Source organism: Sardina pilchardus, chromosome 6, assembly GCF_963854185.1.
Source record: "Sardina pilchardus chromosome 6, fSarPil1.1, whole genome shotgun sequence".
NCBI classification, from domain to species: domain Eukaryota; kingdom Metazoa; phylum Chordata; class Actinopteri; order Clupeiformes; family Clupeidae; genus Sardina; species Sardina pilchardus.
The window spans coordinates 4688947-4713168 of NC_084999.1; positions in this window are offsets into that span (position 1 = coordinate 4688947).

The following is a 24222-nucleotide window of genomic DNA, read 5'->3' on the forward strand; positions in this document are numbered from 1 at the left end:
CAAAACCCCCTGACCTATCTGCAGTCATGGGGTGCTACACTTTGAGCTAGCCTGCTAGTTACATAAGACTGAGAGTGTTACTAACTGGGCCAAGCTAACATTGCCCGAGGCAATGCTGGAGTTTCACTGTTCTTTCACAATGCCTCGACTCTAGACTACAATTGATCGTTTTACATCTCTACATGGGATTCATTTGTATCAACTGATTTATTCATTGCCTATTGAAAGTATCCATTTATGAGACACATTTTCTTGAAAAAAAAGAACCATGTGCAGGGGGCTAGCATGCTAGTCAGTCAGATTCACATTGAATGTTTCCACTGAATATGTTTCCTGAAGAAATAAATTACAAGGACACTGTGTGATTTCTCATAGAGTAGCAGTAGTGGCAGCCAATGAATGTGCTATATACCACAATACGTATATAAATAAATAAGCAAATAAGTGCAAAAAATACAGCCTTCTAAATCTATTGAGTCAATAGTGATGCTGATGATGCTAGAGTGTGCTGTTATTCCTCACTGCCTGTGCATTTACGGGCCTCTTTATTCACTAGAACAGCTCTTTTCATCATCTTAACGTCTGCTTCGACAGGAAATAACGATCTCGGAAAAGTTTTTTCTTTGTCTCCGTGTCTTTCCAAAAGGCTGCTGCCCACAAGCTCATTCTGTGTGCCCTCTGCCGGTTGGAGCAGTCTGCCATTGATCTGTGGCCTGAGAGACTTCCTCTGAGTGCCCCAGACATCATGCACTTCCCCGGAGAAGTTGGCACGTTGGGTCAGGTCAGATCCAGTCTGCCCATCCCTCTCTCTCTCTCTCTCTCTCTCTCTCCCTCCCTCTCTCTCTCTCTCTCTCTCTCCCTCTCTCTCTCTCTCTCTCTCTCTCTCTCCCTGTCCGGAGCTGGGTACGAGGGTTGAACGGGGGTCAGTGTGTCTGTCCTTCTCACCTCCCTGGGCATGTGGTGGCGTCATGCCGCCATGTTGAGCGACACCCTGGCACTGCCAAGCGCCCCGGTCCCTTGGCACGGCCGGCGTAATCACTAACGCCTCCTCCTGGGGGCGGCGAGTTCAGAGCCGGCGCACCACACACTGATCGCATCTCTCTGCTGGCAGCCGGTGATAGCAGCTCTGGGCAGGTGTGTGTGTGTGTGCGTGTGTGTGTGTGTGTGTGTGTGTGTGTGTGTGTGCGTGCGTGTGTTAGAGAGAGAGAGTGGGTGTGTGTGACAGAGAGAGAGAGGGTGTGTGACAAGAGAGAGAAAGTGTGTGTGTGTGTGTGTGTGTGTGAGAGAGAGGGGGTTTGTGTAAGAGGGTCCATGTGTGTGCATGTGTGAGTGTGTGCTTATGAATGTTTGCACGTGCCTGTGTATGTGTGTGTGAGCATGTGTGTGTGCGCTTGAGTGTGTGTGTGTGTGTGTGAGGGTATGAGCGTGCTGCTGGGTGTGGCGGGTAAGTGTGTTCCCCGGCTGTGGTTGCTGGCCCCACCATGTCGGTCGGTGGAGACGACACACTGCAGTTATTCTCGCAGGCAGCAGGACACGGTGTGTGTGTCCCAGAGGCTCTCGGCACTGCTGCTCCAGCAAACGGGAGGCGTGCGCTCTTAACCCAGCTACAGTAGGGTGCTGATCTGATGAAACTTCAGTGTCCCCGCTCGGCACATCACCTTCACTCTCTCTCTCTCTCTCTCACACACACACACACACTGACACTCATGCACACATACACAGATACAGACACACATATACCCCCCCTGCCCACACACACACACACACAATCAAAATGCATACATGCAAGCACACATATGCACCCAGTGTTCCACAGAAGACAGAACTCAGAGTGGCAACAGGAAAACCATCACCGAGGATTGGGTAAAATAAGGACTGAAGGAAGGGTGTGTGTGTGTGTGTGTGTGTGTGTGTGTGTGTGTGTGTGACGTGGGCTGACATCTCCCCCACTGTTCCCCTCTCACTGTCTGGTCCACAGACAGGCACTTCATTAGCACATAGGCAGATTTGTGCCCCAGTGCAGCCTGGGTAGGGCTGAACCCTGTCAGGGGGGCGTCGGCGGAGTGTGTGTGTGTGTGTGTGTGTGTGTGTGTGTGTGTGTGGCGGAGACGCGTGGCACCGGCGCTGCTCCCGGTGTCACGGGAGCGTCTTATTTGTCAGCGCCGCCTGCCGCCTGCCGCACACGCTCACTCAGTCACGAGCGAGGCCGCGTCATCATCCGCCTCCGCCCTGACACGCCGCCACCGCCGCGTTCCTTTGCCCTCGCCCGCCTCCCCCGCCACGCCACCCTGCGCCACGCCGTGCCACGCCACACCGCCGGGCGCTGCCATCCTGCCAATTACGTCGGGCGAGCAGGTGGCACCTTGCAGGTGGCAGGATAATCCCCGTAAAGATCGTACTTCATTAAGAAATCCGTTTAATGTAGCCGGCTTGATTGATAAATAGCCCAAACTCAGTGCCCAGACTTGCCAAATGTTGACCTGAGATCGCTGCGCCGAGACAACAACAAAAAAAAATACAAAACAAAAAAAAAAACCCAGAGAAGTTCACATTTTGAGTTCATCTTGGCGTGATTTGCATGGCTGCTGCGTTTAACGACAGACTGTCACGGAACGACACTTTAAAGCCGAACATGAGCTCGACCCCGCCAGTGAGCCTATGGCAACATGCCAGGGACAAACTTCATGCTAAACAGACGAAACATTTGAGTGAAAGGACGAAAACATCTCTGTGACAACGTCTTTCCTAAAAAAATTGCCTTGAACAGAACCGCTGGTTGTTTAACGCCGGTTTGGCGGGAGATAAGCTTGTCATGCCGCTTAATATTTTGCCATGGGTAAAACAGAACATGAAAGCTTAATTTCCCTGCTCCGGCGCTTCGCTAGCGTAAAGAGCGTGCCTAAGCAATGGGGTACAGTGCAGCGCGTAAATAAACACAGACCACCCAATCAGCTGTGCTGCTCCTGTAGCGCCACAGAGCCGTGTAATGCCCGAGGAGCCGCTCTATAATTTAGTGTCTCTGTTATTGCAATCATGCGCACACGCAGGAAAGTCCCTGTGTGTGTTACAAAGGGATATTAGCACACCGCAGGACACACTCATAGACCCAGAGCATTGGGCACGAGCAACCGGGCTTCACCACCACAAACAATATGTACCATAAGTGTGTGTGTGTGTGTGTGTGGGACAAAGAGAGAGATATATGGGTTCAGATGCAAAAGCCTCTAAATCTGTCTGACCACTTTTCTTTTAAATGAGCATTTTGTATCAGGCTCCTATAGGGTTTCGCCTACAAATCAATATTTCAGACCAGGAAGAGAATGATATTTAGTGAGTTTTGAAGCTAAATTACTGAATTAACTTACACTATATGTGAAGAGCATTCACTCACCATCGTTATCTAATTTTTGACAAAAAGTGGATTTAGAGGCTTTTGCTTCTGAACTCTTCATATAGAAAGAGAGAGAGAGAAACAGTGTGTGTATGTGTGTGTGTGTGTGTGTGTGTGTGTGTGTATCTGTATGTGTGTGTGAGAGAATGTGCGTGTAGAGGTTCAGGGCTGTGGAATAATCAAGTTGACAGGGAAGCCAGGCCAGTTCCATATAAATTTACATTCCTGTCTTAAGAATGATGGACATTATAGTTAGTGGGGAAAAAAAGAATACAATAGGGAACAGGGAATAATAAAAAATATTGATACATAAGAAAGAAATTCCACTAACAGCTAACGATCATTTACTGTAAAGGCTGGCTGACTGTTTACGATATATTGTGATATTATGATATTTTGCAAACATCTTATTGTTTTAACAACACACACAGAAATGGTTGTGACTGATGTGTGTGTAAGACTGAACACTGCAATAGCTGTCTGTAAAAATAGCAGCAATGACACCCAGCATTCACGCATTAAGTCACTCTTCTCTCTCTCCTCTCTCCCTCCCTCTCTCTCTCTCTGTCTCTGTCTCTCTCTCCCTCTCTCTCTCTCTCTCTGTCTCTCCAGCTGCTGCCGAGCATGTAGCGGTTTGGCTGCTACCTGCGGCTGCGGGCCGTGACACCGTCTGACAGGGGAGATCACCTCCTTCTCAGGGTGAGTGCTTTAATTACGCCGCCGGTGCTCGGAGCCGCGCGGCATCAGCGCGGGTGTCAGCGCGCCCAAAGTTCACGTCTCTGCCAGTACAGGCCCAGCAACGCCACGCCACGCCACGCCACCCCACCCCACCCCACGCCACGCCACGCCACGCCACGCCACGCCACGCCACGCCACGCCACGCCACGCCACGCCACGCCACCCCACCCCACGCCAAGGTGCTCCACTTCATTGTTAGGAAGCACATATTGTTACATAAAATCCTCCAAATTGGGCTCCGTTGTGTGTGTGTGAGTGTATGTGTGTGTGCGTGTGTGCGTGTGTGTGTGTGTGTGTGTGTGTGTGTGTGAGTGTGTGAGTGTGTGAGTGTGTGTGTGTGTGTGTGTGTGTGTGTGAGAGTGTGTGAGTGTGTGAGTGTGTGTGTGTGTGTGTGTGTGTGTGTGTGTGTATGTGTGTGTGTGTGTGTGTAAGTGTGTGAGTGTGTGAGTGTGTGTGTGTGTGTGTGTGTGTGTGTGTATTCAGCTCAGTGTCACTACTGGTGTCCACTATCACATTTCTGTAATAGGGCTGACATCATCCCAGAGATATTCTATATTTTAATTGCCAAGGTCAGACATGGAGCTGTCTCTCAAACAAGAAAACGGCTGACTCCTGACGACTACCAGCTTTGTGTGTGTGTGTGTGTGTGTGTGTGTGTGTGTGTGTGTGTGTGTGTGTGTGTGTGTGTGTGTGTGTGTGTGTGTGTGGTGTGTGCGTGTGTATGTGTGCTTTCCTGCACAAATTTAACAAGGCCTGGGGTCACTGTTTGTGCATTCACAATCACAACAACCACACATCTGTACACAATACAGAAATTACTGCTTTTGTTGAGCTTTGGCTGTTGAGCTTGTTGTGTCTGGCTGTCATATCTTAAATAATTGTCTTTTTATTTGTGCTAATATTATCATATGTTGTGCTCTCTTCTATGCTGAATGTTTTGATTTGACATTAGCATACATGTGTTGCTTTGAAATAGCCAATATTAGCCGCAGAGCTCACCAGTGGAACCAATGTGCCATCATTCATATGGATTTACTAGCTAGCTCGTTTTTAGCTTAAGGGATCTTTATCGACATGATACTGTATGTGTTCTCCTTTCACCCTCCTCCCTCGCTCCCTCCCTCTTTTTCCCTGTCTCCTCTCTTTCCATCTCATTTTGCCGTTTCTCCCTGGCTCTCTCTCACTCTGTCTGTATCTGTCTCACAGCATCCTGGAGGCGTTTCACGGCAGCCTGCAGGAACCCCCACACCTGTAGGGGGCAGTGTGATCTTAGGGCTGATGGCTAGCTGCTGCTCTCTCTCATACACATCATTTAGTGCAGGGCTCTTCAATTAGCGGCCCGCGGGCCGGATCCGGCCCCCGAGATACTTTGTAGTGGCCCTTGAAGTGTTGGCTGATGTTATATATGAGCAAATCCTTATGATCGGTAGAGACGTAAATAGCTGGTTGAAAACACGATAACGGAGGTGCAGTGATAGGCTACACTGCGAGTAGCGCCTATAAATAATGTTCTGTGTGGTGCGTTGCCGTTGTAGGCTACTTTGTTACTGGATATTATACAAAAAGGTGCCTTGCTTCGTTTTTACGCAGCGTCACCAACATGTTGACGTGCGCCAAATCCAAGCTGTTTTCCTCAAAGCATGAAGCATTTTTGGTGCATGAAATCTTACCGGTATGCCTCTCCAGTCCAAGCAGATCCTCGCGAAAACATTCGCCACTCGTAATGTAGCTATTGGAGCAAATAGGACTCGGTTGAAAAGTTTAACTTTGGTGGCATCAGTTCTGTTGCATGCTCTCACTCGCTCTGAAGTCCTGCAGCCACTGCACCTCAGCCAATTGCACGTAACGTTTTGACCGAGTTGAACATAAGTTCCATCTTAGCTTAGTAAATTGCCACTACGTTGGAGTATTATAAGCTACTAACATTTTAACGGGTTGCACCACGCAAACAGTTTCAGTGTGAAACTAATACACATCCATCGCCTTGATGTCAAGTCCACTGTAAGTAACATTGATTTGTGAACACGTTCATCCAATTTAAATGGTGGGAACGTTATATGTTGAGATGAGTTACATATGCGACCGATTACGCACATTTAATTCATTTAAACACTGTTTGAAACCTGTTTGTGCCCATTGGAAATTGTATGGACCTAGCAGTTACTGCGCAAAGCTCAGATTCCATTGCTGTTAATGTTATCACAGATTTCATATTAGCCATAGCAATGCAGATCCAGTGTCACCTCCCCAATGCCTACCACTGTGGTAGTCTGGGCCTGTGGCAGAAATATTCCCAAAACACAAATACAACAAAATAACCACAAAATAATTATGCTTTTACAAAATGCATCATATTAGCAATATAGATCCAGTGTCACCTTCCCAATGTTGGTCTACCACACTGTGTTAGTCTGGGCCTGTGGCAGAAATATTCCCAAAACACAAATAACCACCAAAAAACGATATTATCATAGAATGTCTAATAAGGGACGGGCTCTGATATTATGCATTTACAAAATGCAACATGAACACCCATATTGGTGCTGTTGTAGTTTATTGTATACATTTGTACGTAATTACTCATTTTTCAAGCGGTATTTCTCCGGCCCCTCAGTTGTGATACTTTTCATGAACTGGCCCCTATTACAAACTAATTGAATAGCCCTGATTTAGTGGCTCCAAGGTTTCTAGATCGAGAGAGAGAGAGAGAAAGAGAGAGACAGAGAGACAGAGAGAGAGAGCACATCTGACCTTTCTGTATTTATTACCTTGAGAAGCTGACATTGTGGTGGATTGCTGCTTCCTCTGGGGGCAGTAATGAGCCCACCCTTGGGCCTGCCTCTGAGCTGCTGGCTGCTGCTGAGTGGGTTGTTACAGCTAAGGTTAGTTTGGGTGCTACCTACTACTCATTTATTTCAGTATTTAGTGCTTTAAATGTTTACAGGAACGTATTGACGGTATACAGTACCCATGTCTTTGATGGGTTATTTCTAGCCATGCTCTTTCATGGTAGCTGGGTTGCAGGTGGGTGGACTGGAGCTTCAGTCCATTTTAAAGGAACACTTCACCGTTTTTTTTTTTTTTTTTTTTTATAGTAAACTACGTTATGCCCTTAACTAGATGAGTTGATACATACCTCTCACGTTTCAATGTGTGCACTCACTGGCTCTGGCGCGCGGCACTACTTTGATAGCAGTTAGCTAGCCCAGCTCATTCATTACTGTGTGTTCACACCGCCGGCGACTTGAGCTTCCAAAGATTCCGGAAGTCATTCATTTTCAATGGAAGCCAGCTTCTCTCAGCTGCCAGCAGCGACCAATCCGTCGGCGTCGCGTTTTGGGCGTCTTGAGCGACTAGAGAAAGTTGAAAGTGGTTTAACTTTATGGTAATGAGCTATGACGCGGTTCAGCGACCAAACGACTTTCAACGAACATAGAATGCTACTACGTCAGAGCGGCCAGGAGCGGCCAAAGCTTCCAAGCTTCCCACGGCGTCCTTTACAGGGCGTCCAGAGCGATTTTGGAAGCTCAAGTCGCTCTTGGTCTGAACACACAGTTAGGATCCAAACAGAGATGAAGTTAGAAGCGACCAAACACCTCCATGTTTTCCCTATTAAAATACAGTTACACGAGTAGTCACACGACCAAGTATGGTGAGACAAAATAAAACGTGGTGCATTTCTAAGCAGGTAAGAGGGATAATAATATTGTGTGGCGGAATAACAATTGGGAGCACTTAGACTCGGCGCAGTAATATCATCACTCTTGTATTTTCAGTTTCACTTTGGAGTGAGGATATTACTGCGCTGAGTCTAAAGGCCTATTCGGACGGGATTAGTTTTATGGGGTGACATCAGGTAAAGTAATAATTACCAGGTAATGTAGTCCCGTCCGGACGCGCCATGTCAGTAAACATAACGGAGTATGTCGGTGACATTTACAGACACTTTTACCTTCCGTAAAACGGTCCGGAGAAATTACCTTAGGTAATATTAATCCTGTGCAAACGCGACCCTCTGTAAAGATGTCTGTAATATTTTGTCACATCCTGATTTGAAAACAATTCCACCATAGTCTGAATGAAAACATAACATGCTGTGCAGCTCCTAATAGGACGTTAGCTAGTTTGCCTAATAGCTTGATATTGTTAGCCATTTCAAACTACTTATGGCATAACATAAAGCTAACGTTTGCTAGTTTAACCAACTTGTGTAGTCTTTCAAATCTGAAAATGCCGCACGCAAAGTACCACGTGCACGGCGACGAAGATGTGACAGCAGAACGTAAACGTAGTTACTCCGCCCATGTCAAGTAAAATGACAGAGATGTCTTGTCCCGTCCGAATTGGACATTTATATTACAGAGGTCATATGATAAACCTGCATTACTCTACGTCCCCCCATAAAACTAATCCCGTCCGAATAGGCCTTAAGTGAAAAGTGAAAACATTAAATGAAAGAACTGGGCTAGCTAAGTGCCATCAAAGTAGCCCCGCGCGCCAGAGCCACTGAGTGCCCGCATTGAAACGTGAGAGGTGTGTATCAACTCGTCTTAGTTAAGGGAAAAACATAGTTTAATATGAAAAAACGGTGAAGTGTTCCTTTAACCATTGGATGCCCCATGCCATCAGGCTACTGGGGATGAGGGGCTGGAGTCACCTGTCCGTTCCCTGACGTCGGGTGAATGACCCATGCTGGGTGCATGACCCATGCTTTAGCCCACTTCTCTTGGGCCGGTAGGGTCATTCCCTGGGTTACAGGGCAATGGAACCGACTCATTCTGAAGGGACTCCTAGTTTGTTTCTGGATGGACTATTTTGTGTGTTATACTGTAGTGTGTGTGCGACCGTGACACAGTACTGGGCTGGGGTGCTCATAACTGCTCCCTCCCGCATATATTCTTACACATCACCACCTTATAAATCTGCACACGTCCTGGGCCACACCATGCCCTCTGAAACCTTAACATCACTCACGGACACACACTCTGACACTCATATGCCCCTGAGACACACACACACACACACACACACACCTACACACACGCCCCTGAGAGAGACACACACACACACACACACACACACACACTTACACTCTCTCTCTCTCACACACACAGGCACGCACACACTCACACACATACACACACTCTCAAACTCCCCTGCACACACTCTGATTTGCGTGACCCTGGTCATCGCACACTCCATGCCTGTATGAATCAAGCCAAGAGGCAAGACAGCAGCCTTCCTATGGATCTCGTCAGTGTCTCGTCAGAACACAGGCAATAAACGGCAAGGCTGTGTCTACGTTAACCCGGGGAAATATAAATATGCATCATTTTAAAGTTAAAATGTATCATTTGTACAGTTTTTACATTAACATTTTGCTGCCAGAACACCCTGTTTTAATATGGATGGAAGGGCTAAATGGTGAAATGATTGGAGCACGTTCATATTTACCCAGCTTAAGGTGGACAGGTCCTGAGAAGCATCAGTCCTCCAAGAACATAAAGAACAAAGAAAGACAAACACTGAAATGACACAGATAGCCCCTCTCTGGTAATGATCGATAAGGACACACACAGATAAAAGGAGAGAAAGCCTACTCCCACGTGTTGATGCATGTTAATCCACCTGTCCTGGCCTGTTTACAGCTCCCCAGGACCGGCCGCGGCCACTCATTAACTCTCCAGCATCGCACCTCTGTCAACAATTACCCCAAGAGAGGGTCAAACGCGTCTCGGTTTTGTTTGCGTTGTTACCTTTACTGCCCCTGTCCAAGCAGAGAGAGAGAGAGATGGGGGGGGAGCGGAGGCTTTGGGCAGGCGAGCAGGGCATTACTGAGGAGAAGAGAAAACAATCGCAGGCGTCGGGGAGGTTGGAGCGTGAGCGGGCCGCTGTACTGTGATGGCCCGCACCCGGCCGTCCGTCACTTTTACGCCGCTGGCTGTCACATAAACAGCCTGCTGCATATGCATGGAGGGAGGAGGGAGGGAGGGAAGGAGGGAGGGAGAGAGAGAGAGAGACAGGGTGGAGGAGAGAGGGAGAGAACGAGTGAGAGAAAGCCAGGGTGGAGGAGTAGAATGGGGGGGGGGGGGGGGGGGCGGTGAGATTTACGAGACGGGGGGTCGTCACCTGTGACATAGTGGGTTGGGAATTAGCCTCAAATGGCGTATTAGGGCAGCCAATCAGACACGGGCCAGCAGAGATGTCCCTCCCCCCACCATAAAGATGCAGAGATATGAGAGGCCTCAGGACACATGGGGGAATGATCGCCATGACCCCTACTGACCCTGGATACACCTCCAACTCCTAACACACACACACACACACACACACACACACACACTCTCTCTCTCTCACACACACACACACACACACACACACACACACACACACACACACATTATACCACATACTCATACACACACACACACACACACACACACATTATACATACCACATACTCATACACACACACACACATTATACATACCACACACACACACACACACACACACACACACACACATTATGCATACCACATACTCAACCACATACTCATGTACTGTCACACAGACAGACAGACACACACACACACACACACACGCATATGCGTGTTTGGCATGGGGGAGTGCCATCACTCCAGCATAATCATATCAGATGAGTTAGCAGAATACAGTATAGCTGGGGCTGCGTACTGCCCTTCAGCGCCCACTAGCTAAGCTAAGAGCCACCTGACAGACACACACTGCACGGGTGCCCACTAGCTAAGCTAAGAGCCCACCTGACAGAGACACACACTGTACGGGTGCCCACTAGCTAAGCTAAGAGCCACCTGACAGAGACACACACTGCACGGGTGCCCACTAGCTAAGCTAAGAGCCACCTGACAGAGACACACACTGTACGGGTGCCCACTAGCTAAGCTAAGAGCCCACCTGACAGAGACACACACTGCACGGGTGCCCAGCATCTCTGTGTGTTTTACAGATTATTCCATATATGGAGAGCAGAGTGTGTATGTATGTGTGTGTGTGTGTGTGTGTGTGTGTGTGTGTGTGTGTGTGTGTGTTGCGTATGTGTGTGTGTGTGTATCTATTTCTGTTTGTGTGTTTGCATGCATCGGAAATGCAAGAGGTCGTAGCTTGTTACAATCCTGATATCGCTCTCCTCTCAGGAATCAGACATTTTGATGGATTTTGTCAGTTGTAATCTCGTGCGGGTTCGTCGGGGACCCCGCACTCCAAACTAATTGAGCTTTGTCGCCTACAAATCACGTCGTCCTGAGACCCTATTTAAAACAGGGCCCTGCGCTGCGCCACTTGTTTCATTATTCTCCCCCTGTCTGACTGTTATTATCACTGAGGCAGAACATTTAAAATTTCAATCATGTGCTTGTTAAATATGGATGACTTCTCCTTATCCGGGTGAACTTCACGATGAGGGAGGAGGGGAGGATGAGAGACAAAGATGGAAAGAGAAAATGGGGGTGGCGTGAGGGAGAGAGAGAGAGAGAGAGAGAGAGAGAGAGAGAGAGAGAGAGAGAGAGAGAGAGAGAAAAATGGGGGGTGGTGTGAGAGGGAGAGAGAGGGGGAGAGGAAGATGGGGGGAGAGAGAGAGAGAGAGAATGTCTGGAAATGCATTTTTTTCCCCTTTTATTTTTCTCAGCTGGCTTGAAGCATCAGGGTGGAATTGAGCCAGGTCAAAGGTCACGCCTCCCCTGTGTGTCGGGGTGAGCTTATCTGATCCTTAAAAACACAGAGGAGTCCTGCTACCACTGTGATACCCCAACTTTTGATTTGAATACATCAAAAAGTATAATTCTGATATTAAACAAAATGTAAAACTGGAGGGGAAATAAATATGTAACTCTGATGAATAAAACAAATGCTGTGGGTTAGAGCAGGGAGTATGTAAGGCTCGGATGAAGCCGGAGTTCTGACATCAGCTTTTCAATATTTAAGGTCATAAAAAAGTACACGTTATGGTTTTAGTTTCGGATCAGACCAATGGCACTTCAGTGTCAGGTTTACCTGAATAGGGAGAGATCAGCGCTACGTTTACTCTTTGCTACAAACACACATGTAACATGACATGACATGAGTTTGTTGTCCTACCAGCATGCATAGTGGATGGATCGCATACATGAATATATATTATGACCCTAAATTATTGATTGACTGGCTACTGATTAGATTTTATTTTTTATAGTCCAGTAGGTTAAAATGCAGGTATGTACTGTTGGGTGGAGAAAGAAATGTTGTGATTGTGAAATTAAACAGTAAGCATTTCCGTCCTTCATGTGTGGGATATTTTGAACCAGACACACACCAAACAGAGGGAGACAGTGTGTTAAGACAGTGTGCAGACCTTATGCAGGTCAGTTAACCTTTATGTTTGATCGTCTCTTATATCAGAACAGTAACACACACACACCCATACACACACACACACAAACACACACACACACACACACACACACACACACCACACACACGCACGTGTACACACACACACATACACACACACAGACAGAGAGAGAAACGACTGCCCTCCGGAGCCCAAAGCCGTTGAGCAGATGTCAAAAGTGATAATCCAGCCAGTGCATTTTGCCCCTGTCTGCACTCCGTGGCACTGCTCTCCTGGCTGCTGTTGATTAAGACAGAATAAGCCTGTGACTTTTCAATTCCAGCCATAATTTGCTTTCTGTATTACATTTTCGCCGGGAACCGTGTGATGGAATTTTTCCTATCTGGGCGAGAGTAGGCTGATGATGGGCCGTAATAGACTATCGCCCGCCATATCCGCTCCTATATCCCCCCCCCCCCCCCCCCCCCTCACATCTCTCGCTCTCTTTTTAGAATAGAAAGCTCAACATGTGTGTGTGTGTGTGTGTGTGTGTGTGTGTGTGTGTGTGTGTGTCTGGGTGGCAGGGCTTTAAATATACTTCAGAAATGCATTCAGTCCCGCTGATTGCTCCGCCTCTGTTCTGGCATGTCGACGGGGCATTCCCGCTTGTGTCTTTTTCAGATTGCAACACCGTCTTTTGATTACAAGAATCAGACCGAGCAGTCACTCCACACCGTCTGTGTTATGACGTTTGTGTGTGCGGTCCTTGTGTTTGTGTGCGTCTGTGTGTGTTGTGTGTGTGTGCATGTGTGCGTATATGTGTGTTTGTGTTAGTGTGTGTGTGTCTATGCGTGTGTGTGTGTGTGTGTGTGTGTGTGTGTGTGTGTGTGCTTGTGTGTATGTGACCCTTGAATGCATCTACTGTATGTGTGTCTCATTGCATGGGTGTGTGCATATATCTGTGTCAGTGTATACTGTAAGTGTAGGTGTGTGTGTTGTGCACTGTGAATATCTGTTGAGTGTACGACATACTTGCTCTGTGGAATTGTGTGGATGACGGGACAAATACTGTAAATAGACGGTGAGAGCGTAGAAAATAAACAGGAAGAGGTCAGACGATGAGGGTGGGGGGGCGGGGGGGCGAGTGAAGATCAAACAACAGGACCACGTTTCGGCCACACGTTTGCCCGCAGCACATAGCAGCTCGGTCCACTCAGAGGTAAACACACCGAACGCAACACAAGTCACAAGTCAAAGTGTCTGTGTGTGTGAGTGAGTGAGTGTGTGTGAGCGACCTGTGAAGGGAGCGCTACTCCCAATGAAAACAGCCTCCTGCTTAACGGGCAGCCAATGTGACTCCAAGTCCTCCAACCACCTCCACCACCTCCACCATCGTCGTCTTCTCCACCACCTCCACCACCACCACCACCACCACCACCACCACCTCCACCACATCCACCACCGCCTCCTCTCTCCACCACCACCTCCACCACCACCACCACCACCACCACCACCTCCACCACATCCACCACCGCCTCCTCTCTCCACCACCACCTCCTCTCTCCACCACCACCACCACCACCACCTCCACCTCCTCTCTCCACCGCAGCGCTGCCTACCAGCGGGTACTCCTCCTGGGCCGCGTCACTGTCCATAAATCCCCGCCTGGCGGCCTCTTTGGCCCTCATTTGTCTGCGCTGACGCGGCCTTGCGGATTGATGTCTTTCCAGGTCATTTGTCTGCTGCTGTCCCTTCTTCTGCACCTCCACACGTTCAGAGCTGTGGCCTCCACACACACACACACACACACACACACACATACTCACACACACACCCATCATGCCTTCCGCCATCCCGCTTGATTGCGTATTGACAACAAATCAAAGGCCGCAATTTATGGCGATGTTTGTGAGCCTGACACAAAGACAAGACGGACCGCCCGAGCATCGTCCAGTGTACACATGTTTGTTGTGAGTGTCCGCCTAAGCCGCCAGTGATCCATGGAGAAAGCGGGAGGGAGAACGAGATCAAGAGAGGGAGGCTGGACGACGACCAATAATTCTCTCTCCATAAGCAATGTCTACTTCACCGCATCAGAAGAAGCGCACATAGGTTCGGATTTAAGCGAAAGAGTCGTCTGTGAAAGAAAAGAAAGAAAGAAAGAAAGAAAGAAAGGGAGAGAGAAAGGAGAGCGGAGCAGCTTAAGTGATAGACTGAGAATACAATTACAGACTCAGTGTCCCCCACGCCAGCACAAACACCTCTGTTGGCCTGGTAATGTGTGTATCAGAAAAGTTTGTTTTTTTTCGGCCCCTCAGGCCTAGTCAATAAATGAATGGTACAGCGGGTTCACTCGCTCCCTCTCCCCCCTCTCTCCTTCAAACACATGTACACACACACACTCACACACACACACACTCAGACGCACTGAGTATCTCTGAAATGGGTTTTGTATTGATTTTTGTAACTACCCTGTTAGGTGACGTTATGCCTCGGCGTGTCATTTCGTGATGGGGTCTGCCTGCAGCAGGTCATTGAGGTGATAACTGTCATTTGGAGGGACAGAAAAGCAATCATAGCTTTTTCATTACTTACTCTTTTGTCCCCTCCTGGCCACCGTCCACGCACTGCCTGTGATCTCCGCACCCCCCCTCCACCCTCCTCTGGGATCTCTCTTGACACATTATGGCTTTTGTGATTTAACTGTGCTCTTAAATTAAGTGCTGGAATATCAGGCTGTAAGCTTTAGGAAAATAAACTTTGTGTCAGGGGATCAGATGGCCCGTAGGGTCAGGAGTGGTGAACTCACACGAGCCGCGCGCACTCGTCACGTCGAGCCCTGGACCTGTGAGGTGAGGGCTGACCGGCTGGCCACCTGGCTAGCGCTGCTGATTGGCCGGTCAGGGTGAAGGTCTGAGCGGATCTCTGTCTGCGGCCGCGGTCAGGAAGGGGTCCAGACCCGGAGCTGTGTCAGCGCAGAGTCACCATCAAACGGGACCGGAGCGCGGTGGACACCAAGGTCACGACCTCTCCGTGCGCCTTCATTTCAGGAGGAGAATCCCCCCCCCCCTCTCTCTCTTTCTCTCTCTCTCTCTCTCTTTCTCTTTCTTTCTGTCAGCATGCAAACTAACCACACATAATCCAACAGCCATACAGAGTCTTTATTTCTCTTCATTAATCATTGGTGATCCATCAGGATAGCCTTATACAGGAATAATTAAGAAACCATATAGGAATTATATATATATATATATAATATATATGATTTCATTACATGATTTACATTGTATCTGTGTATATGTGAATATTAAAAGTCCTTGAATTCTTGCACACTCAGGGGTGGAGAGCAAGGCTGGAAGAGGCATGTTGTGTATGAAGTCTGTGTTGAAATGGAACCAAGTGTAACTAAATGTATGCTGTATTCTGAGTTAAAATATCTATTTTGTTTTGGAACACTCAATCATCGTTTAACTCAGTAGTGTGATAGATTGAAACAACAGCTAGATGATGAAACATGTAGGGTTTGTTAGCCGCCATTCCCTGGCGTCAGAGACTCAGAGAGGAGTAAGTGATATATCTGCTCTCCAGAAAAGAGCCACAGCCATCACGCCTGTCCGTCTCCCGCGTCTGAGAGAGCCTCTCGTGCCACAGCAGTCATTCCGCTCCGTCTCTCTCGATGTCGACGCATGTGTGTGTCTCCATGGAGGTTGTGGTGGCCTTGCACTGTCTTGTCTGGGTGTCTTCATGTCTGTCTTTGCCCTTGTGACAGAAGTGGCCATGCTGCCTGTCCCGCGTCTCCGGCATGACTGTGCTCCCTCACCGAGGCTCCTGAGCTGGGCTTCCATGTGCCTATCTGTCCTGGTGCTCGAGCCTTACCACAGCGTCTTTGTTGAAGAGTGTGTGTGTGTGGCTTGTGGTGTTTTTGGATGTGCATGTGTGCTCTGTGTATCTGTGGTCACAGCAGAGGCCCTGGTGCTGCACTGTGTGTGTGTGTGTGTGTGTGTGAGTGTGAGTGTGTGTGTGTGTGTGTGAGTGTGAGTGTGTGTGTGTGTGTGTGTGTGTGTGTGTGTGTGTGTGTGTGTGTGTGTGTGTGTGTGTGTGTGTGTGTGTGTGTGTGTGTGTGTGTGTGTGTGTGTGTGTGTGTGTGTGTGTGTGTGCGGCTCTCTCTATTGGATTGTTTGTGTGGGGTCTTGCTGAAGGTCACTTTCCTCTATCCCCCGTCGCCACTTTCACACTCTAAACAAATCAACACATTAAAAGGCTCATCAAGGCTCCCAACGGAAATGAGAGAATTGCATAAAACGATGACTGACACATTTGTGATATTTAATCCACACCTAAAATCTAACATGTTTGGGTCACCCTCCTGCCTGAGACAACTGTCTGCCCCAAACAATTATGTGTTCGCACTGATCACTATAAAAGACAATGTCCTGCCATATTGCCCCTAGTGAGTCTAAGAACAATATGGAGTATCTCTACTATGTGTTGGAAAAGATTCTCCAAAACGGACAGAAACAGAGAGACAGAAGGGACAAGATAGCGATAGATGTGAGAGATGGTGACAGACAGAGAAAAAGAGAGAGAGAGAGAGACATAGGGAGAGGGAGAGAGACAAAGTGGCAGAGAGTTGATAAGTGGCTAGCACTTGAGTGACACCAGGGTGTTGTCTTTAGCGATGCTCTTCCTCGACCTCGTCCTCCTCGTCCTCCTCTCGCTCGTGTTCCTCTGGCCTAACGGTCACCTTGCTCATCATCAGAGCAATTATTTATGTGAGGGAGCCGAGACAAAGAGCCGCGCTCTCCTCTCCTCTCCTCTCCTCTCCTCTCGTCTCCACTCCGCGCGCCAAGCGCTCCTTGTAGTACCCCCTCTGCCGGAGAACCAAGAGGGATTGCCACTGCCAAGTTGCTAATCTCATTAACGAGTCGGCATAAGGTTAGGGCCGTTTACATCGCGCGGTCAATGTGACCCCCATTATTCTCCATCAACTCGTCCGTCCAGGCGCCCTGCGGTGGACTGCTGAGGATCTCCGTCCGCCACCCCATGGCCGCCCCGCCACGGTGACGTCCAGACCCCCCCTCTCGCCGTGCGCTCGCCTCTTCTCGCCTCGCGCTGCTCCCCGGCCCGTGAGTGGCCCGGGCAGAGGTGTGACAGGGGGATGCGGCTCGGCACAGGCTGCTCCACGGATGGCTGGCGTAATTGAAAATAATGAGGGTCACATTGAGCATATGGTCGCTGTTGTGTCCCCTGCCCCTTCTTCCACCTACCCTCAACAACCCCCCCACCCCCCCATACACACACACACATTCTCCACACACACACACACACACACACACACATACACACACTCACTCACACACACACAAAAGGCCTTAGTCAAACTTTCTGCCATCTCCAGCCAAAAGAGCTCACTCTTGCCTCTGACAAGTCTGGCGCAACCATGAACAAAGGGACTTTCTCTCTTTCACCCTCCCTCTCTCTCTCTCTCTCTCTCTCTCTCTCTCTCTCTCTCTCTCTCTCTCTCTTTACCCTCCGCCACCAACTCCACGGCCTTAATGACCGGCCTGCCCACTGTCACGGAGAAGGGCATTGCCCAGTTGGTGGCGGCCTGGCATGTCCACTGGGACTGGGGGTAGAGTCTGATGGCAAGGCAGGCAGCGCCAGCTGAGAGGGGGAAGGGTGGGGAGGGCGCTCGCGACGCTCTCGGCTTCATTAGACGCTCATCTCTGTCATCAGAGGCGCAAAGCGCTTTGCCAACTTGCGTTTTTTTTTTCTGTTTTTCCCTTTTCTTTTTTTTTTCCTCTCTCGTTTTCGTTTTTATTTGTCCTCTGACACAGTGACCTCGGGCGTGTTCTGGCGCGGTCTGATTGTGCCAGCCACTCTGTGTGTGTGTGTGCGTGTGTGTGTGTTAAAATGTGTGTTAACCTGGCGTCAGGAGGCATCCACTACCTCTCGCCCTTCCCGATCCCGAGGCACCATCTCGCCCACATGCGGTCCTGCCCCCCCCGCCCCCTGCCCCCCCGCCCGCCCGCAATCAAAACAACAGACACGAGAGAGGGAAAAAAAAGGGAAGCGGCGAGCCAGAGTTCCAGAGTTTACATATTTTCCGGACGGTCATGCGATCTCCTCGGGTTAGCGGATAAATCTCGCTGCGCTGTCCCCTCATCTCACATCATCCGTCACATAATCAGGCGGACGCGAGCAGATACCCGGCGCGCTGCTCCTCGTATCTGCCCAAAGTGCCGGGCTCTGCTGGGACTGGGGCAGACACTATCAGTGGACTTACTGCCAGCAGCTCTCCTTCCCTCTCTCTCTCTCTTTTTTTCTCTCTCTCTCTCTTTTTCTTTCTCCCCATGTCTGTCTCTTTGCCAGACACTTTGCGAAACACTAATATTTTCCTCTTGTTTCCACGCAACGCCAGGGAGAGGTCGGCTATGCTAAGGTCAGAGCGCTGGTTCCCAGTGGGTTGAAGGACTGATTAAATGTAGGCCTCGCTCTCACCGTACATCACTCCCAAACTAGCCTGCTGATGGAAGTGATGTCTGTGAGAGATACCATGATTTATAATATTGCTATTCGTTATTATTTAGTCAAGGCATTAGTTTAGTCCCAATCCAAAAACATAACTCTGTAAAATGGCGAGACACAGGATACCCACAGTTCTGAGCATAGGGTGGACTCTGTGTGTTAGCAGCTTAGCGTAGACTCTGAATGTTAGCTGCATATCAGTATGTGACATGGTGGAATCATATAATTCACTATCACCTCCCAAATTTCCACCGCCAAATGGACATCATATATCATGTGCCTGTCCAATGGCTCGGACAGCAGCACTTTGAAACTCCATCTGTGGGTTGGAAAAAAAAAAAATAAATTCTGCCTGCTCCCTCCGTCTTTACTGAGACGCGGGATTAAGATAGACCAGTCATGGGGCTTTGGAAGCCCACTGTAAAACTGTCAATTGATTTCCTTGCATCTCAGTTACTTGTGTAACATCCTTAGGAAGCTGAATTTACGAGTGGCCATGCGGTAGTGGCAGCATTGTTGCCGCGATACGGCCGTCGAGATGTCAACTGGCTCTCGGGTTTCACGCGGAGACAGGTGGACGCGAGGCGCGGTAATGCTGTGAACGGACTCTCTGTGGACCGGACCTGATATCTGCCCGTACTGTGAATTACCCATCTGGCTACAGGTCCAGATAATCGAATCACACTGTGAACTGCCTCTCATATCTACACTGATATGCTAATGTTGTGAGCTCAGAACACATCTGTGGATATGAACATGGATATTTTGATACTGTTAGCTGCCTCACGTATGAAAACAAATATATCAACGCTGTGAACAATTTATCCCTTTAAGTGAACATTGCCACCTGTGTATATGAGAATTGATATCTTAATGTTGTGAACAGTGTCTCTGTGCACATGAGATATGATATAACAATTACAAAACAATGATGTGTATGAATATTGTTCAACATTGTAATACTATGAACTGTCTATTGGTGCAATGAACTACCATTCTGGGTCCACATGAACAGCTGTCTGCTGCGTAGAGTCATCGCCAGTGATGATGAATATTAAGATTATATTTATATGATCAATTAATTAATTAAAATCTTTTCATTTATTTATTTTATGGCATTTCATTTTAGTCTCTCTAACAAAGTCGAATAAATGTGCATAACTGCTGGTGGAACAACAATGATCAAATTTGATCAAATAAAACTGATGCACTGCACAGCAGTACATAATGAGACTGGGCCAAAGTACTGTGTGTACTTTCTTTGCTGTATATCTGGGGGAAAACGCATGCCTCTCAACTCCTCTCCATCCTCTATACTCTTGCTGTAACTCATTGTGAACCACACAGACTTGAACAAACTTGTGTGCACAGCCAGTGTGCCTACAGTATGTTTGTGTGTGTGTGTGTGTGTGTGTGTGTGTGTGTGTGTGTGTGTGTGTGTGTGTGTGTGTGTGTGTGTGTGTGTGTGTGTGCGTGTGTGTGTGTGTGTGTGTGTGTGTGTGTGTGTGTGTGTGTGTCTGTGTGTGTGTGCGTGTATGTGTGTCTGTGTGTGTGTGTGTGTGTGTGTGTGTGTGTGTGTGTGTGTAGCCCCACTTCACCCTAGTGGGGCTACATGACCACCAAGTTTTATGTTCCTTATGGTCATTCAGTGTTCTGGAGATCATCGACCAAAACTGGTGAAAAGAAAACAGAAAAAAAAGACTTTGAGAGAACTGCTTGCGTTAACTGCTGTCATCATTAAAGCAGCACTAAACAAGATTTGCTTTCAGTGTTCCTCTACTAAACAGGTGAGAAGTGCAATAACGAACAAACTAAAAATGCGCCTTTTGCAACAAAGTATGAATATATAACTCCGATATAATATTATGTATGGGAAAAAAACATAACCTGTTCAGGGTGCCTTTAAGTACCAATGAGCAACTTTCTCTCTTCATGGAATGTCAAGTCAAGTCAAGTCAAGTCATGCATTAAGGCACTAATCACTTAAACATATATGACTAAACATGTGTGACAACCAAAATAATGCACCATTATAAATGATATTAAACGAGTCAGTTCCTCTCAGGACCAGAAGTGTATATAATCGTATAGGTCGTAAAAGCTTCCCATAGTCTCTTTGTCCTTCTGTCGCTTCCCTTTTGAAGGGCATCTTTGGCTTTTACAAGATTAGGCCAATGGCCAGGCCAGCTCCGGAATGTTCCATACAAAGGAAGCCACAGTCTGAATGGAGTTATTTATTCCGGAATGTTTGTAACCGAGATGCTCTAAACCCTAACACACGTAAAACGATGCCATCATCTTCTATAAAGACCAATGACATGGCGGGCCTGGCATGGCTTGAGTCAAAACGTTTTAGTGGCTGTCAAACCAGCTGTTTAAAAAAGGCATCTCTGGATGCCACAGAGATTGTGGTGTGGCCATATTAGATTCAGCGTGAGACAAGTGAATGTGTCAGATTGGTGGTGGTGTGGGAGGGGGGGGGACACCATATGCATCCCAACAGGAAGTCTTAAACACAGAGATCTGAATACCACCGTCCTGTCGGGACACTGGCGGGGGGTGGGGGGGTGGGGGGGTGGGGGGGGGGGGGGTACCACCTGCCTCTCAGCTCTAATTGAATCCTCCGTTACTAAATGCAATTAGGTCTAATGTGAAGCCTCCCCGGCCTGCGATGACAGCCGGCGATGTTTTCCATATCTGCCTAAAAGGATTCCCCTCGTCTCCCAGCTTATTATGCCCCTCGCAAAAGCCAATAATGACAAATCAATTAGCATCAGCCCGTCTCGTTAAGAGTCTGCCAGCCTCGTTAAGACTGGCAGTGCCAAGGGTGGGCAGAGACCCACTAGAGAAGACGGCAGGCCAGAGAAAGCGCGGGAGAGAGGAAGAGAGAGAGAGGGAGAGAGAGAGAAAGAGAGAGAGAGAGTAGATGTACAGTGAGGCTTGCCCACATAATTCTCCATCTTGCAGGGTAAGTGGTAGGGTGACATTCCCCCCAAGTTCCTACCTTTACAGTGTTATAGAGAGAACTGGACACAAGCATCACTCAATGCTGTGTGTGTATGTCAGTCTGGATGTGTGTGTGTGTGTGTGTGTGTGTGTGTGTGAGAGAGAGAAACAGTCATACCTATAATTCTTGTAACGTACCTTGAGACCCTACAGCAGATTGTGTTCCAGGTGAAATTGTGCTTCCTCAGCTACACTATAAGCACAACCTTCTGCTGAACCCTGTCACCCTATCAATCAGCCAGGCATTCCCAATCTCTCTCTCTCTCTCACACACACACACACACTCCACACACACACACACACGGACTGGTGGTTGCCCTGTCCTGATGGAAGTCTAGAAACTACCAACACCAGTTTGGATCATTTTTAGAGAGTTAGAAAAAGAACAGGAGTGCAGCTATTCCCCAGTGAAGTATATATTCTGCACACGTGCACAGACACACACACACACACACACACACACACACACACACACACACACACACACAATCACAGAGTCCAGCCTGCCCTGGGGCAGGTTAAATACCTGCTCTGTTGTTTCTGGAAATTTGGCAAAGTCTCTTGTAAAGAGTTCGTAGAAATGATAAATCTCGAACGCTGCCTCCTCCCTTGTACACCCTTCCCACACACACACACACACATACGCACACACACGCACACACACACACACACACACACACACACACACACACACACACACACACACACACACACACACACACACACACACACACACACACACACACACACACACAGACACACAAACACACACGCACACACACACACACACACACACACCCCTCACCCCTTTTCCCTTCCCATCCTCACACAGCAGTACATCATGTTCCCGGAGCAGGCCTCTCCGATTTCTATCTAACACTAAATATTGTGATTCATTTTTCAGCACTGTCACTGCCTCTCTGGCTCCTTGGAGGCTCATATTTTTCACCCGCGCATAAATATCTGCAAGTCTGCACTTCTCTTGTTAGTCAAGTTATAGGCCCTCACTCGCAGGACACATTAAGCATTTCGTTTGGAGTGCTTAACGTCAATTTAGCTGCGGCGTATCTGCAAGACCTCGTGGGCTGTCGGGGGAACGCAGACCTTTTGTGGCTTTTATCGATCACGACGACAAAGCTGAAGTGACCAAGCACGGTCTGGATTATTTTATGCTTAACTGGGTTCACAGTTGAGAGTGAGTTCATATACACTCACACACACACATGCACACACACACACACACACACACACACACACACACATTATTTTTTTTCCTGCTTTCTTTGTGGTAGTGTAGCGCAGCCACTTTAGACTGCACTGATTAACACTGAAAGCCGAACTCTGTCAGTGACAGATGATCACAGAGGAAGCCCTGTGCGCGTTCTATTTTCTTTCCACAGTAATGGAAGCACAGTGACATACTGTACACTACCTTACTGTACGTTCAAGTGTGTGCTATTCTGCACACTTATCAGCACTGCACTTTTGCACTGCAGTTGGACAACCTCTCAGAATTTGTCTGTAATTTGTAGCGTGTCTTACAGAAATACAGTATGTGCGCATTACGGCAATATTGATGGTACCGGTCTGAAGGTTTTCCACAGACATGATCTCAGACACTCACTCTCTCTCTCTCTCTTCCCGATCTGTGAGAGACGGAGGGAGTGCGGCGACGGTATTAGGAGGGAACCTGGTGATGGCGTTCTCGGGGCGTGTGTTTTGCCTGTGTCGGCATGTTGGAGGCCTTCCCCTCTCCGCTCCTCTCCTCTGCTCTCTTCTGCTCTCCTCTGCTCTCCGCTTCTCTTAGCTTTATCTGAGGAACTCAGCGTTATCATGACTAATGCTGGGACACTCCACACAGATAAGCAAAGGAGCTTAGGATTAACCCACCACTGAGCACTGTAGTCAGGGGAGAGAGGGAGAGAGAGAGAGGGAGAGATAGAGAGAGAGAGAGGAGAGAAAGAGAGAATAAAATACTCACAGAGAGAAATACAGAGAGAGTTTATCTATCAGTGAAACAGTGCTGGGATGTGTGTTTGTAAATGTGTGTATACTTGCGCATATACAGATAATATGCACCCATGCATGTGCAGTATACTTATGTTAGTGTGTGTGGGCGTGTGTAATGTGTGTGCTATGTGCATTATTATGTGTATGTGAGTGTGTGCATGTGGTATTAATTCAGAATATCTTTGAGTACATACAGACACATT